Below are 15,203 nucleotides of genomic sequence, written 5' to 3'. Positions count from 1 at the left end.
GCTCATGGATAAAAGGGCAAATCATCTTAACAGTCCTTTAATTGTTCTGTCAATAAGTAAACAACATTTTAATGAGTGCTTACATCTCATATGTCTCAGTGAACTTTGATAAAAATGGCATCACCGAATGAAGGTGGGTTATCCACCAAATAAGCAATGAATGTTTGCCTGTATTCGTCCATTCATTTTATATATATGTTGATATTCTATTCCTTCTATATAGACTCACTATTGTGTACGTACGGATTATCAATAAGTTTTATTGTAGTAAAGATATGTTTTACTTTACAGTTTTGTAAAAAGAGAACGGTACAAAATACGGATATCATAATAAGAACATACAGACTCAGGGTTCTTTAAGACCCTATAATTTGACAAAAACAAAATATAGAAAACATATCAACATATTCTGAAATTGAAATAAAAAAATCTAAATAAAAACGATTGTTTTAATTCTGTTTATGTAGCAATTTTGAACCTACCTATTTCGTCGATTTCCCCAAGAAGACTGGAAATCATCAAGCATTTTTTATGCTTAAAAACATAATTGAAAAGTTCCAACATTAGTTGTGACATGTTGATATTTATATATTTACTGATATATAATTAGACGATTTTATTTTGGCTATCTATGTATTTGAATTTGATAATTGAAATAATTTGGCTCCAATTAAAAATTTACTATTATAGTACATCTATAAAGATAAGATCGGGCATGCTTAATATTTCAGTTGGTTTTTCCAAGTCATAAATACTCCATACTTTGTGTACTATTTCCAGCCTGGAAATTCCTTTCCGAAATTTATTTTTTGGAATATTATCAAGACGTTTTTCCAAATCGTCAGTGACTTATAATCATTTTATTACTTATTACATTTGGAATAGTTTGTGATGTTTTTAACCTTATCGGGAATCATTTTTCTTCCTTTGTACTGTATTTAGCTCCTTTTATTCTATACTGTGGGGGTGTTGATGGCCGTACTTTGGCCTTTAATGGTTTAAGGACAAGGTACGATAAGGCCCGTTTTTGGACTCCCTATTTTCTCAATTTCTAAATCTTGTTTTGGAAAGCTACTTATCACATTAAAATATTCCCTTAGGTTTGAAGTTTGATTAGATGGGCTTCAAAACCACCAAAAACGTCAAAAGAACAAAATCTACGTTTTGTTTTGCTATTGTTTCTTAAAATCTAATAGCGTGCGCCTAAGTGACTCGGAAAAAATTATGGCGATTTAGACACCAAAAACAGTTCTCATGATATCGGAATAAAACAATTCCTGGGTCACATTGACGCAGACACTAAGAAAATAAAAAAAATGTTGAAAAATCACCTGCAAAATGAATAATAATTACAATATTTAAATAATAACAGAAAGTTAAGCCCCCTAACCTCACCCAGTTGCGAGAATTAGTTGTTTTGAAGTTCATACAAACAAACTTCAAACCTCAGGGAATGTTTTAACATAACAAATAGCTTTCAAAAACAGAATTTGAAAAAATGAGAAAATACTAATTGTGACTTGGATGAAGAGTTATCTCATTTTCACTCATACCACATCTTCCTATATCTATCTAAAAAAAACAATAGTACAATGGAATAGTCGTTATCATATTTATAACATATGTATAATGTCAAATCTTTCCTCCATGCTATAGATTATTAATTGACGGTATAATTAACGCTATAAATGTTTAAAGTGTAATTTGCTGATCTTCATATACACAAAAGGAGGTATGGAATTTGACAATACGACCTAAAAGGAACGATACTTGATGATTAAAATATTCAAAATACTTATCTGTGTAAAAAGTTAAATTACAAAAATACCGAGCGCCATGAAAAATTCAAAAAAGAAAGTCCCTTATCAAATGGCAAACTTAAAAGCCCACACACATCAAACTAAATGATATCAACTGTTACAGTCGATCAGGTTTACCGACAACAGGATCGCGGAGAACATTAAAAAAAAAAATTTCACGAAAAGGGTATTAAAAGGCAACACCAAAACGACCGTAGTAATGTAATCAGCACTTTTATTCCAGCAAAACATACGAAAAAAAACCCGAAAAGCAATCGGTCTGTTCAGAGGAGGAAGGAAATTTTATGGGTTCATGTAAATTTAACCACTTGAATAAAATCGAAGTAGATATTTCATTGGCACGGATGATATATGTTTTCATAGATGTTTTTTTTTGCTGTCTGACGTCATATTTATGAATGCAAAGTGTCTCGTAAGTCAGATAAAGGAACTCATAGCAAAAAACTCTTGGTCTTAATCACTTGCTGTGCAGTACAAAGGATCTCAAAGCAAAATAAAACTTAGTCTCTATCATCTATGGTTTACAAGTTACAAATATATATTACTTATATGAAATGCATTATAGAAATATACACTGATATAACGACGATGGTTAAAACTGTAGGAGAAGTTGAAAAGCTTAAAATTGATACTGTGTATTGAAGATTTAGCTTACAAATGACTGCTGCCGAATACGGAAAATGGATGGAAACACAAAACATTGCAAAAGCAAATTCCTTATTGCAATTGGAAAATTTGTGTATATTTGTGTTTAATGTGTATGTAACGTATTGTAGATTAAGGTTTAAAAAGTAAATTTGATTACATTTTCTTCTTAATTGTGCTGAATATTCCTCATTTCCCTATCCTGAAGGAATACATAAAAGCGTATCCAAATGCTTAAATTTAAAGTATGATAGTTTTCTGCGAAAAACTAAGAATCTAGGGTGAACAATGTATCAGGTTTTGTTTACACAAAACATGTACCGACACATGATAGCAATTCAGATGAAAACCAATCGCAGTTACCACCCATTAAATTATGGTTATTTGTAATTTTCTCAATTATTTGTCGATTAAAACATATTTAGCAAATTATATTAATAAAGTACATATATTTACAATCAATTATCATGCAATTGACAGCAACATAATATGAATTTCCTTCAGAAAGATTAAAATAAAAGAACTAATTTTCAAAAATACCACTGCATACAAAACTTTCTATTTAAATTAAATGTTTCGAGTGAAATAAATTCTGGTGCTCCTCACCTAATGAAGTTTAACTGAAGGTGAGAATGCCAACCTTTCTAAGTTACTGGAAGGCAGTGGTGTTCTCCTGGATATACTGTGATTAATCATAGCGGAGTAGAACATAAGCACTGCCTTAGCCAGTCAACGTATGAGTGGTGTACCTCCTGCTGGTCTCCAAACAGCATTAGAGGATGTCCACGGAAAGGAGAATGAGCTTGCACGAGTGGATGAACGAACAAGTAAGAGTTAGTAAACGGGTCACTGAGCGAGTTAAAGTGAGTGAGTGAGTGAACGAGTAAGCGAGCGATTGGGACTGATTGAACGAGCGAATCACTTTAAGTGAACGAGCCAGTATTATGTGAGTGAGCAAGTACGAGTGAACGAGCGAGTAAGTGAGTGAACGAGTGGGTAAATGAGCGAATGAGTGGGTAAATGAGCGAGATAAAGTGAGTGAACGAGTAAGTAAGAATGAGTAAATAGGCGAATAAAAGTGAGTGATCGAGCAAGAGTGAGGGAACGAGCAAGAGTGAGTGATCGAGCAAGAGTGAGGGAACGAGCAAGAGTGAGTGAACGAGTGAATAAAAGTGAGTAAACGAGCGAGTATAATATGAGTGAGTGAACGAGTGGGTGAATGAGCGAGTTAAAGTGAGAGAGTGAGTGAACGAGCGAATAGGTGTTAGTGAACGAGCGAGAACGAGTGGGTGAATAAGCGAGAACGAGTGGGTGAATAAGCGTGTACGAGTGAACGAGTGGTTGTATGAGTGAGTTAGTGAACGAGTTAGAGTGAGTGAGTGAAGGAGCGAGTAAAACTGACCGAACGAGTGACTATTGCAATTTTCATTGTTATTAAATGTAATATCAGTCAGTACAAATACATCTTAAATCAATCCTAATTATATCTTATTTTTGATTGATAGTTTTATTCATTCGAATGTGACGTCATTTTTTGTGTGCTGTTTTACAAATACAAATGTGACGTCATTTTTTTGTCCTTTTTACAATTTCAAATGTGACGTTACTTTGCGTTGAGGCTTTGACTAATTCGAGTGTGTCTATTTTTTGTGTTGGATTTTGTCGGGTTATGTAATGTATCTGGTTGTTTTCTGTAATTAGTTAATACTTCAGTTTTATCATGTATATCTTTTATATAGTCATTTTATATAATTAACTGTTTGCAAAAGTATAAATTATTCTAAATAATAGGGATGTTCTGGTCCAAAACAGAAAATCCTGGCCGTTTTTGGTACAACTTTTTTCAACTTTTGGTCCTCGATGCTGTTCAATTTTGTACTTGTTTTGGCTTTCAAACTTTTGTATCTGGGCCTCACTAGTAAGTCTTGTGTGGACGAGACACACTTCTGGCGTATTAAATCATAAACCTGGTGCCTTTTATTAGCTATTATTCGTGTGTTTCTTTGCAAAATATGTCCTCCTATTTTTTTGCATTGTAGTCCTGTAATGTTGTATTGTCATCTTAATGTTATATTTAACATGGTCTTTAAAGCGGGAGGTTTGACATGCCAGAAACCAGATTCAACCCACCATTTTTCGATTTAAAAAATGTCCTGTACCAAGTCAGGAACATGGTCATCGTTATATTATAGTTGGTTTCTGTGTGTGATACATTTTAACGGTGTGTTACTTTTGTGTCGTGTGTTTCCTCTTATATTTGAGTGTAAATTCACATTATTATAAGACAGGTCACGGTACTTTTCTATCGCTAATTCATGTATGTAGTTGTGATGTTATATTTGTTATTGTCATCAGATTTTGTCTAATGCTTAGTTCGTTTCTGTGTGTGTTACATTTTAATGTTGTGTCGTCATTCTCTTCTTATTTTTAATGCGTTTTCCTCGGTTTTGGTTTGTGACTCGAATTTTTTTCTTTCTATCGATTTATAAGTTTTAAACATTGGTATACTACTGTTGCCTTTATTTATTAGACATAGTGAACGATTGAGTTATAATGATTCAGTATTTGTGGATGAACGAGCGAGTAAGATTGATTGAGCGTTTGTGAGTAAACGAATGAGAGTGAGTACACGAGTAATAGGGAGTGTAGGAGTAAGACTGACTAGCTAACGAAGCTGGTTGTGGGTGAATGAGTGAGATTAATTGACAGTGAGTGATATCCAGGTTAAAACGTTGATTAGCATATTTTTTTAATCTATATGTATATAATATAAAGTTAAACAAACCTGGAAAAATCAAGTTATCTATTTACATCTTTATTTATGCTAATATCGGATTATATGACTGTCAGAAGTCTTCGAACGTCACCTCGATAATTAATGAGATGGATTCTAGACTAAAACAACGCACGAAAGGCTTATACATTTTATCGTATCTTTGCATTGTAAATTGACTATTTCATATGTTGTTTTAGTTTGGATAAACGTTTCAGTATGTTATAAAGCAAATATGAAAATTTGATTAAAAATATGATAACAAGACATTTGACAGTTACTGTCCCTTTGAATGATGATACATAAGTTTTATGGTTTAAAAGCGATACTATATAAATCACTTTCATGTCAAGCTTGATAATTTTAATAGGGCCCTGAATATGTATAGGAAGACTTATAAACTAAGGATTTGATTGACCTGTTAACAAAAATAGAACAATTTTTGCTATAGCAAATATATTTTATGCAACTCACATAAAGCTTTCTTCTGAACTAAAACAAGTTGTATAAACATGTATATGATAGATATTAACTGAGTTTTTTTTAATGCGACTGAGGATATTGATTTGTTCATATCAATGTAATATTCCCCATGGATTGCCCTTTTATAGTTTCAAAGTTTTAATTTATATCTAAAGTAAACACAACATATCAATATATTAAGAGGATAGGGAAACATGTACGGATTGATATTTTGCCTTAGAGACATTATGTTAATTAGTTGCAATGGTTCTGAACTAGATAATAGTAACGACGAGTACACTCAGACCTGTTATTTGAGTCTTTTGTGATTTTGTTGTGTTTGTATTTTTTATTAATCTCACGAGGCAAATCTTTTTAAAAAACTTACTTTGTTTGAATAACTGAATTATTCAATTGTCTATGTAAAGTTATTTAAGCTCATGCATGTATGGGCAAAGTCTGTTGTGTTAGTCCATGTAAGTATGTACTAAGATAACATTAGTTGCCTTCGTCCATGCCTGCATGTAATACGCTTAGTTATCAAGTTTTTATGTTAACATGATATGAAAGGTTCAGTCATACTATCAAGGTTTGTTATGCATTGAATAAGGTACGTAATAATGCCTTTAAATCATAAATTTTACGTTTAATATGAAAAACAAAATCAACTAAGAAGAATAAAATGATATTAACATCAAATAAAAGCATAATCAAACTAAAATTATCATAAAATAAAGCGGTAAGGAGTTATACATGTTTTCTACTCGATGTTGATATATTGTTATCATATTTCATATAATACAAATTCTTTTGTTAACATCTTACCTGACAGCGTTTTCAAATTCACATTCAAAGACATTTAGCATAGTGTTTAATGATAACATTTAACAGCACTTTGTTGTCATGTTTATATCCAATGACACAGAGTTTTTGGAAATAGCGACATTGAACAACCAAATATAAATTTTTTCCCGGCTATAATAATGACATAGTGTTTTCAAGATCACAACCAAGTGCAAATTGTTTTTATTCTTATATCCAAAAACAGCGTGTGCTCGACTTAGCATCTAATAACACCTTTTTTCATGCTTATATCCAATCGCATAGTGTTTTCAGGATAACAACCAATTACATATTGTTTTTATTTTTATTTCCAAAGATAGAGTGTTTTCTAGTAATCAATATACATTTTGCATGTTATGTTCATGCTTATATTCAATGGTATTGTGTTTTCAAGATGATGCCCAATTACACATTGTTTTCAGGTTTATATCGAATGACATAGTGATTTTAAAAAAATTGGCCAATTAAGAATTGTTTTTCTGTTTATATACAATGACATAGTGTTTGTAAAATCGACGTCCAATTACACATAGTTTTTATGTTAATATCTAACGAAATAGTTTGAAAAATCAACGTCCTATCACACATTGTTTTCAGGTTTACATGCAGTAACATAGTGTTTTATTAAATGTACATTCAAGAACATATACTGTATCAAAGTTAAAATTGAATGTCGTTTAGATAAATGTGAAACTCTCAGTAAGTGACATTTCTTTTCTAGCGATTTCACTCCCGGACTTGCAGTATCGGATCCAGAAATTGTCATGATGGTGATTGGCACGGACTGCCCAAGAGGGGTCCCATTTATTCCGTGATTCCCTACATAATCGACAACATGTTCCGCCTCCTTTCAACTAACGATGATGGTCTTAAGACGTGTACTGTCAGTATCATTTCCTGTTTGATCTTGTCGGTCTTTTCGACTGTAATTACATTTAATAATCTTCTCAAACGTTTCACGAAATTGTTTGCTCATTCCGCAGTAAATAAAAAGTTAAGGGGGAAACTTAAAAGAAGAAAAGAAATTGTTAGCAAAGAAATAACAGCATATTCCTTGTTACTCAAAAAGGAAATATGATCCAATGAATTTTGAAAAACATGCAAAATTATTATTATAAAAAATGGTAATTCAGCTACAAGGAATATTCCTACAACAATAACAAGCATAAGGTTTGTTCTGCTATTGAGATCCTTGATTCTGTGCTGTGATGTCATTTGTATCCTTCTGCTATTAGCCTTTCGGATTTTTATTATAAGTAGAAAATTTATATAAAGTAGAATTAAACATGGAATTAAATGAATACATATAGCTCGAAACCAAAAATATAAATTATAGTACATTTTAAAATTATCCAACAGCCATGGGTTTACGGTTATTGCACAGGTTTTAATAGTATCATTCGGGTGTATATTAGACGGAACATTAACCGGGCTAAAGTCGTTTTCTAGGAAACGTGGGAAATGGCTCAAAATAGCCATAAAAAAGATTATGACTATCACAATGACAATTTTACGCATAGTACACTTTTCTCGGATTCGATCATTTAAAGATCTATATACAAACATATATCTTTGAATAGCCAGTGTAGTTGTCAGCCAAATGGAAGTTGTATGAAAAATTGCTGGTATATATTCTCCAAAGTAAACATAGATAACACACCAGTTTACCGATACCTTCTCGAGAAAATTTTCGAACGAGAAGAAATAAATGTACAATGGCAATTGAAATATACCAGTGCACATATCAGCAATAGCCATTCCAGTGAAAAGTATATTTGTTGAAGAAAGCATGTTTTTCTGCAGGAGAACAGCACAGGCAAAAATGTTTGTAAACACAGTTAAGCAAATAACAATTGGAAACAAATATCCGTATACAGGGACGGCGTAGTCAATCGGTACGAAGTGTGTCAGATCCAGAAATGGTAGCCTTATATTGTCAATGTTGCTCGTTGTATTTTCCTCTGCCATTGTCAAACACACAGATATGAATACCTTCTAAAATGTCTGAGTTGAACCGTTTCATAAACTGTTTTGATTCAAACCTCTTGAGCTGCACTCAAAGCTATAAATGACTACAATAACATTAAAGGTTCCAATTGTTCTGCATCACTTCAGCATTTCGACTTCAATTAAACGCTATTTTTTTATGCTCGAAGCCAAAATATTTGGAAATTGAAAAATTATTTAAGGCAAAAAATGGAAGGCAGTTTTTACATATCACTTGAGATTACATTATTTATTCGACTTATACGATATCACGATTTGATGTACGGACAATAATAAATTATTCATAATTTAATACTTTTAAACAGAAGTTCTAATTGTGAAATGGATATAGTGAGTATAATAACATTTATTAATTGTCCCATGACAATTATTAACCAGTATTAAAAATTCGTTCATTTAAAAATATTTTTCTCTTCTTTCAAAATAAAACAAATTATGAAAATGGTCGGTTGAGTAAGGGCCTTATTTTGTCTATGATCTATGAATAACATCAGAGAAAAAAAAATGAACAAAATTAGTGAAAACCTACATTAACTTATGTGTTATACCTTTCATTTCTGGATTTTAACACACCATATATAGATATAAGAAGATGAGGCATGAGTGCCAATGACACAGCTCTCCATCCAATTCACAATTTGTAAAAGCAACACATTATAGGTCAAATGATGGTCTTCGACACGGAGCCATGGCTCACACCAAAAATCAACAGATAAAGGGCCCCAAAAATGTAAAACCATTTAAACGAGAATATCTTTCTATATAAAGTAAAAGAGATACTATAAACAGTTTTAAACCACATCAACACACAACAACTACTAAACATCAGGTTCCTTCGGAGAGATGCAAACAAATACAGCGGGGTTAAACATTTTAATAGATACAAAAATCCACCCTTCCAAGAAACAATAGTTGAATATCACAACATTGACAGACACAACGTTATAGTTGATATGACATATACATTTGCACTGAAAAAAGTAAAACAAATCAGTAGAAAGTATGTCTTTTTTTCAGGAACAAAGCAAATCAATATAGATATATTCACACCAATGAATTCAAATTATTGTAATTAAGTTTTTGTCCGATTTGTTGTACGTACATGGTTACTGATTTGGACCGGCATTGTCGTTAAACCTTGTATTTTTTCCAACGTTTCGTTCTAGAGTGGAACCAATTTACTACCGACTCGTACCTTTACAAAGTGGTACTTTTATTAAATCGAACACAGTTTGCTAATCATGAGCACCATACCATTCTATCTAATTTAAAACGCTATACAACCAGGTTTAATCACCCATTTTGTACATTTGTGATTACCTGTACCGAATCAGTAAAATGACAGTTGTTGTCAATTCGTTTGATGTGTTTTATCATTTGATTTTGCAACTGGATTAATAGAAACTTTCCGTTTTGAAATTTCCTCGGAGTTCAGAATTTGTTGTTGATTTTTTTTCGTGGGTACTATTTTTCGTTGATTGAGACAAACTTGCATTTTCATGGGTATTTGATTTCGTGGTTTTTGCCAATGTCTGCATAATACCTTATAGAAAATTTATAATTCGTTGAACGTTTTAATTCGTGGTTTATCTGTACCCACGAAACATACGAAAATTGATGAATCTAATGTAATTTTACTTTTTTTGTATACCTGTCAACCAAAATTCTAATGCAGTGTTTACGTTTTTCTTAATTCTCATTGGTTAATGCCATAATTTGCATAGCATCAATTCCACGGTTGAAATGTCATCGGGTATTTGAAGCCGTATCACATATATTCCTACGTGTTTATTTACAAACAAAATGGAAGACGAAACGGAGTATATTTACGATAGCGAGGAAATTGAACTTTTAGGGCAATTAATTATGCCAGACTTTCAGCTTAGATCAGATGTGTTGGTAGATATGGAAACAGGAGCATCCCAAAGCGATGAGGAACTCGCCGAGGCAATTCATGCCATTGAGGAGACGGAAAGTCATGAAATACTCCAATCTCCTGAAACAACAGCAGACGACGTACATGTTTCTGAACCAGCCGTGGAAATGGAACAAGAAATACCAAGCAGATTCGCAAAACTGTACGATGATGCGTTAGAGAAAATCATTGGTGAAACAGAGAGTGCTTCTACAAAAAGACAGACAAAATACGGGGTCAATATATTCAAGCCTAGGTGTCAATTCTAAAAAAAAAAAAAGCAGAATCGTACAGTGTATGATCTGCACAGCTCTACCCCACTACCATATACTATATCTTTCTCTGTTATAGCAAACACCTTTCTTTCCAGTCCCTCCAAAATAACACACATATAAATATACAAACCTAAAACATTTATTTCAAAACAAGGCAAGTAAAAAATTATAAATTTTGTTGGCCAAAGCAGTATCTAATAAAAAAAAATTAAATAAAGACTCGCATAAATACACATCTTGAGAAGTACTAGTACATGTACGTTCAATTAAAAGCAGGAAAGTTTTGACTTGCAAAAATTCAAATTAAAACAAATTTTTTATGTTTTTCAAATGCTTATATTCCTGACAGAAAAATGGTTGTGCAGGGCCACTAAGCAATCTGCCCATTTTGCACCAGCAAAACCACACAATATAAAGCTTAGGCGGGGAATCGAACCCCGGTACACAACCTTTTTCTGCATCTTTTATATCTTTTAGTCTTCAAGAAAACTTTATTAGTTTACTACAACTAGCTAGCACAAAATCACTTCTTATTTTAAATTATTGCAAAAAATGCGACAGGGTTATAATCACAATAATTTAAATCGTATTTTAAAATTTTTTATATGATTTTAACAGGATTTTTCTCAATATTGCAAAAATAAGAAACACATTTTAGTCTAAAATAACAAAATCGCAATATTAACTGCACGCAATAATTTCTGAATTTATTATTATATTCCAATATTAATATTGCCTTATAGTTTTAAGAAATTAATGTAATTTCAAGATCTGACGGCATTAATAGGGGATTTGATGGTCGCAAATTATGAACTGATACCATAAAAATTGGCAAAGTAAACTAATCCAAATGGACGTCACAAACAAATTGCTGCTATGTTCCATTAAAATGCGATTTTCTGGCAATGCAAGGTATTTGTGACTATCATATCACCAATTCATGCTGCCAGATTAAAAACAAATTGTTATCTTTATTCTAATGAAACCCGCAGACAGAAAACAAAGTCAAATCAAGCACTTAAAATTTAAAAATATTGTTTTGAATTTCAAGCTATGACGGCATTAATTGGTAATTTGATAGTCGCAAATTAGGTTTACTGGCGAAGCGTTAGCAGAGACAGTAAACAGGTATTTCAACCATCAAATCACAAATTGATGCCATCAGAGCTTGAAATACAATGATCATTTTGATTGGATAACGTCACAAAATTTCATGGCATCAATTAGGAGATAACTGTATTGTATTTTAAGCTCCGACGGCATCAATTGGGAATTTGATGGTCGCAAATTAAGTTAACTGGCGATGCATTAGCGGAGAGTTAGCAGATATTTGTGACCATCAAATCCCCAATTGATGCCGTCAGAGCTTTGAATACAATATTGTTATCTCCATTCTAAAACTGACAAAAAACAATGTTAAAACATGTATTTAAAACTTGTCATATGCTGTCTGCGTTTGCGTTCCATAGCATCAATTGTGTAAATAAGTGTTGTTATCAAATTAAAATGAATGTTACAAACGTTCTTGCATTATAATTAAAATGGACTTAACAAACGACAATGTTGCACTAGTTTACATGTAAAAAACTATTAAATCAAAAAATAGAATATATTTATCATTAAATTTCTTTTTTTTTCTTACAGAATGGTTGACTGAAACAAAACACGACTCAAACTTTGAGCAATTTCCAACAGAACAGCTTGATCAAATTCTTAGAAATTTTTATGCAGAGGTTCGAAACACAGATGGTCAACTATATGCAAAGAGCACTTTTGTTGGCATAAGAGCGTCAATAAATAGATATTTACGAGGACCACCACACAACAAATCATTCTCTCTACTTGAAGATAAACAGGATTTTCACAAATCTAACCAAATGTTTACAGCTATGATAAAAAAATTGCAAAGGGAAGGCCTTGATGTCACAAAGCATCACTCATCAATCTCAGATGGAGACCTTGAAAAGCTAAGGTTGTCAGGTGTTCTCTCTACCAAAAATTCCTAAAGCACTACTACGTAAGGTGTGGTTCGACATTTTGCTTGGTTTTGGAAGACGCGGTCGTGAAAACCAAAGAACTTTTACTGACAAAACATTTGCTATAAACCAAGATGACAGAGGTTTTAAGTATATTAAAATGGTTGTAAGTGAAACAACAAAAAATCACAGAGGGGGACTTGGGGATGATAATTTTGAGAAGTCACCCCGAGTTTACGCAACGTATAAGCAAGGCTGTCCAGTGGAATCTTTTGAATTTTATATGGACAAGCGTAACCCTAAGTCTGATTTCTTCTTTCAGCTACCAAGAATCAAGAATTTAGATTCTGACACAACATGGTACACCAGTAGGCCCTATGGAGAACGGATGTTGAATGACATGATGAAATCCATTTCAAAAGATGCCGGATTATCAAAGGTGTACACAAATCATTTTGTCCGGGCTACCACAATTAACGTTTTGGCACACTCAGGTGTCTCTGACAGGGAAATTATGAAGATAACTGGCCACAAATGTGAGAGAAGCTTAAACTCTTATCATTCTGATTCCAGCGATAAACAAAAAAGGGATTACTCTGCCATTCTCCTGGGTGATTCTAGTGATACCCCAAACGCCATTGTCCCCCCTGTTTCATCTGGTTCTATCTCTAGTCCCCTCTCTAGCGTACAGCAAAATTTCGCCATTGCTAACGAGACGATGATGCCGTTGACACAAATCAACAACACGAGTCATAACGTAATGCAACAGATAAATAACTTACCCCGAGCTCCGATGTATCAAAAACAATTTGAGGTTAATAATTCCACTGTACATGTCTACAATTATCACATGACTCATCCAGGAAACCAGTAAATTTGACAACTTTGTGATGACATCTTCTTTCCACAATTTTCGGCGCCATCTTTCCCAGGATCCAATTGATTGAACTTTGAAAAAATATAATTCTAGAACTGCAACTGTTGTTTTCTAAAAATTTATCTTTTTAAAAAGAACTTTAAAAGATCATCTTTCATTATTGTTATTTTTGTAAAACCAAATTTATTAAAATGGGGTAGACACAAGTTCGAACTATTTCTTGCGTATGAAAGCTGTTATCGGCCCTCAGGTAATCGATGTGTACTGACAATTCTAATGCAACACCGTTTGTAACGTTCATTTTGATTGGATAACGTCACTTTCTTACATAGCATCAATTGACAGTTGATGCTATGGGACGTACGCGCAAGCGCAGACGGCATATGACAGATTTTAAATACATGTTTTAACATTGTTTTCTGTCAGTTTCATTAGAATGGAGATAACAATATTGTATTTTAAGCTCCGATGGCATCAATTTGGGATTTGATTGTCGCAAATACCCGTTTACTCTCTCCGCTAACGCGTCGCCAGTAAACTTAATTTGCGACCATCAAATCCCCAATTGATGCCGTCGGAGCTTAAAATACAATACAGTTATCTCCTAAGTGTGTACTATTAAGCACACAATAAGTGTAAGAAGAAAATGAACTTCTTTAGAATGGAGATAACTGTATTGTATTTTAAGCTCCGACGGCATCAATTGGGGATTTGATGGTCGCAAATACCCGTTAACTGTTTCCGCTAACGCGTCGCCAGTAAACTTAATTTGCGACCATCAAATCCCCAATTGATGCCGTCGGAGCTTAAAATACAATACAGTTATCTCCTAAGTGATCATGAAAATAATACAATTTCACAAGATAAACAACTCTCGTATAACATTTGTACACCTTACTTATATAATGCCATTAGATTTTCTTCGTTTTCTTTGATGTTAATACCAACTGAAAGAAGGACGGATTTGTGATTTTGTAAAATTTCATCCTTGGTAAATGGTCTTAAAGAATATGTATGTAATTCCAAGCTTTTTTGTGAGACATTGCAAATAATGGTTTTCACATACGAAGACAATATTATTTGAGGCTTTATCTGCTGGAACAACGACATATTTGTCATGCAAAGAGGATAACGCATCCACAACCTCCGGGTTCTTGAATGGGTTAGAAACCATAGGACTCATAGTACAAAGCGGGAATTAAACTGGGTTAAACATATCAATTTCTTTCCCAGGGTACCCGAACATGCGTTCCTATATAAGGCTCCATGACACAAACACAAAAAGTCTGTGGGATGTATATGTTTGCAACATTTAGTCATGTGAAACAGCAACAGAAACATTTAAACGGAAAATTAAATTGACAGGTGCTACGCAAAAAAAGTCTTTATCACATTCTCATCACTAGAAGTACATTCATGATCAATAGCCTACAAAAATTACAAAATATAATTAGTCTACAAAATATTAGATGCAATTCACAATTAATATTAAGAAAAAAGATAATTATACTGCGCATCTACTACTTTAATTCAATTCAATAAGGCTAATTGTATTCGTACGTATATTCGTGTAAAAGACAGTACATTTTAAAAACAAAATATGATCAAAA

Source organism: Mytilus edulis, chromosome 14 (assembly GCF_963676685.1).
Source record: "Mytilus edulis chromosome 14, xbMytEdul2.2, whole genome shotgun sequence".
Classification (NCBI taxonomy): domain Eukaryota; kingdom Metazoa; phylum Mollusca; class Bivalvia; order Mytilida; family Mytilidae; genus Mytilus; species Mytilus edulis.
Note: the sequence above shows the minus strand (reverse complement) of the source record.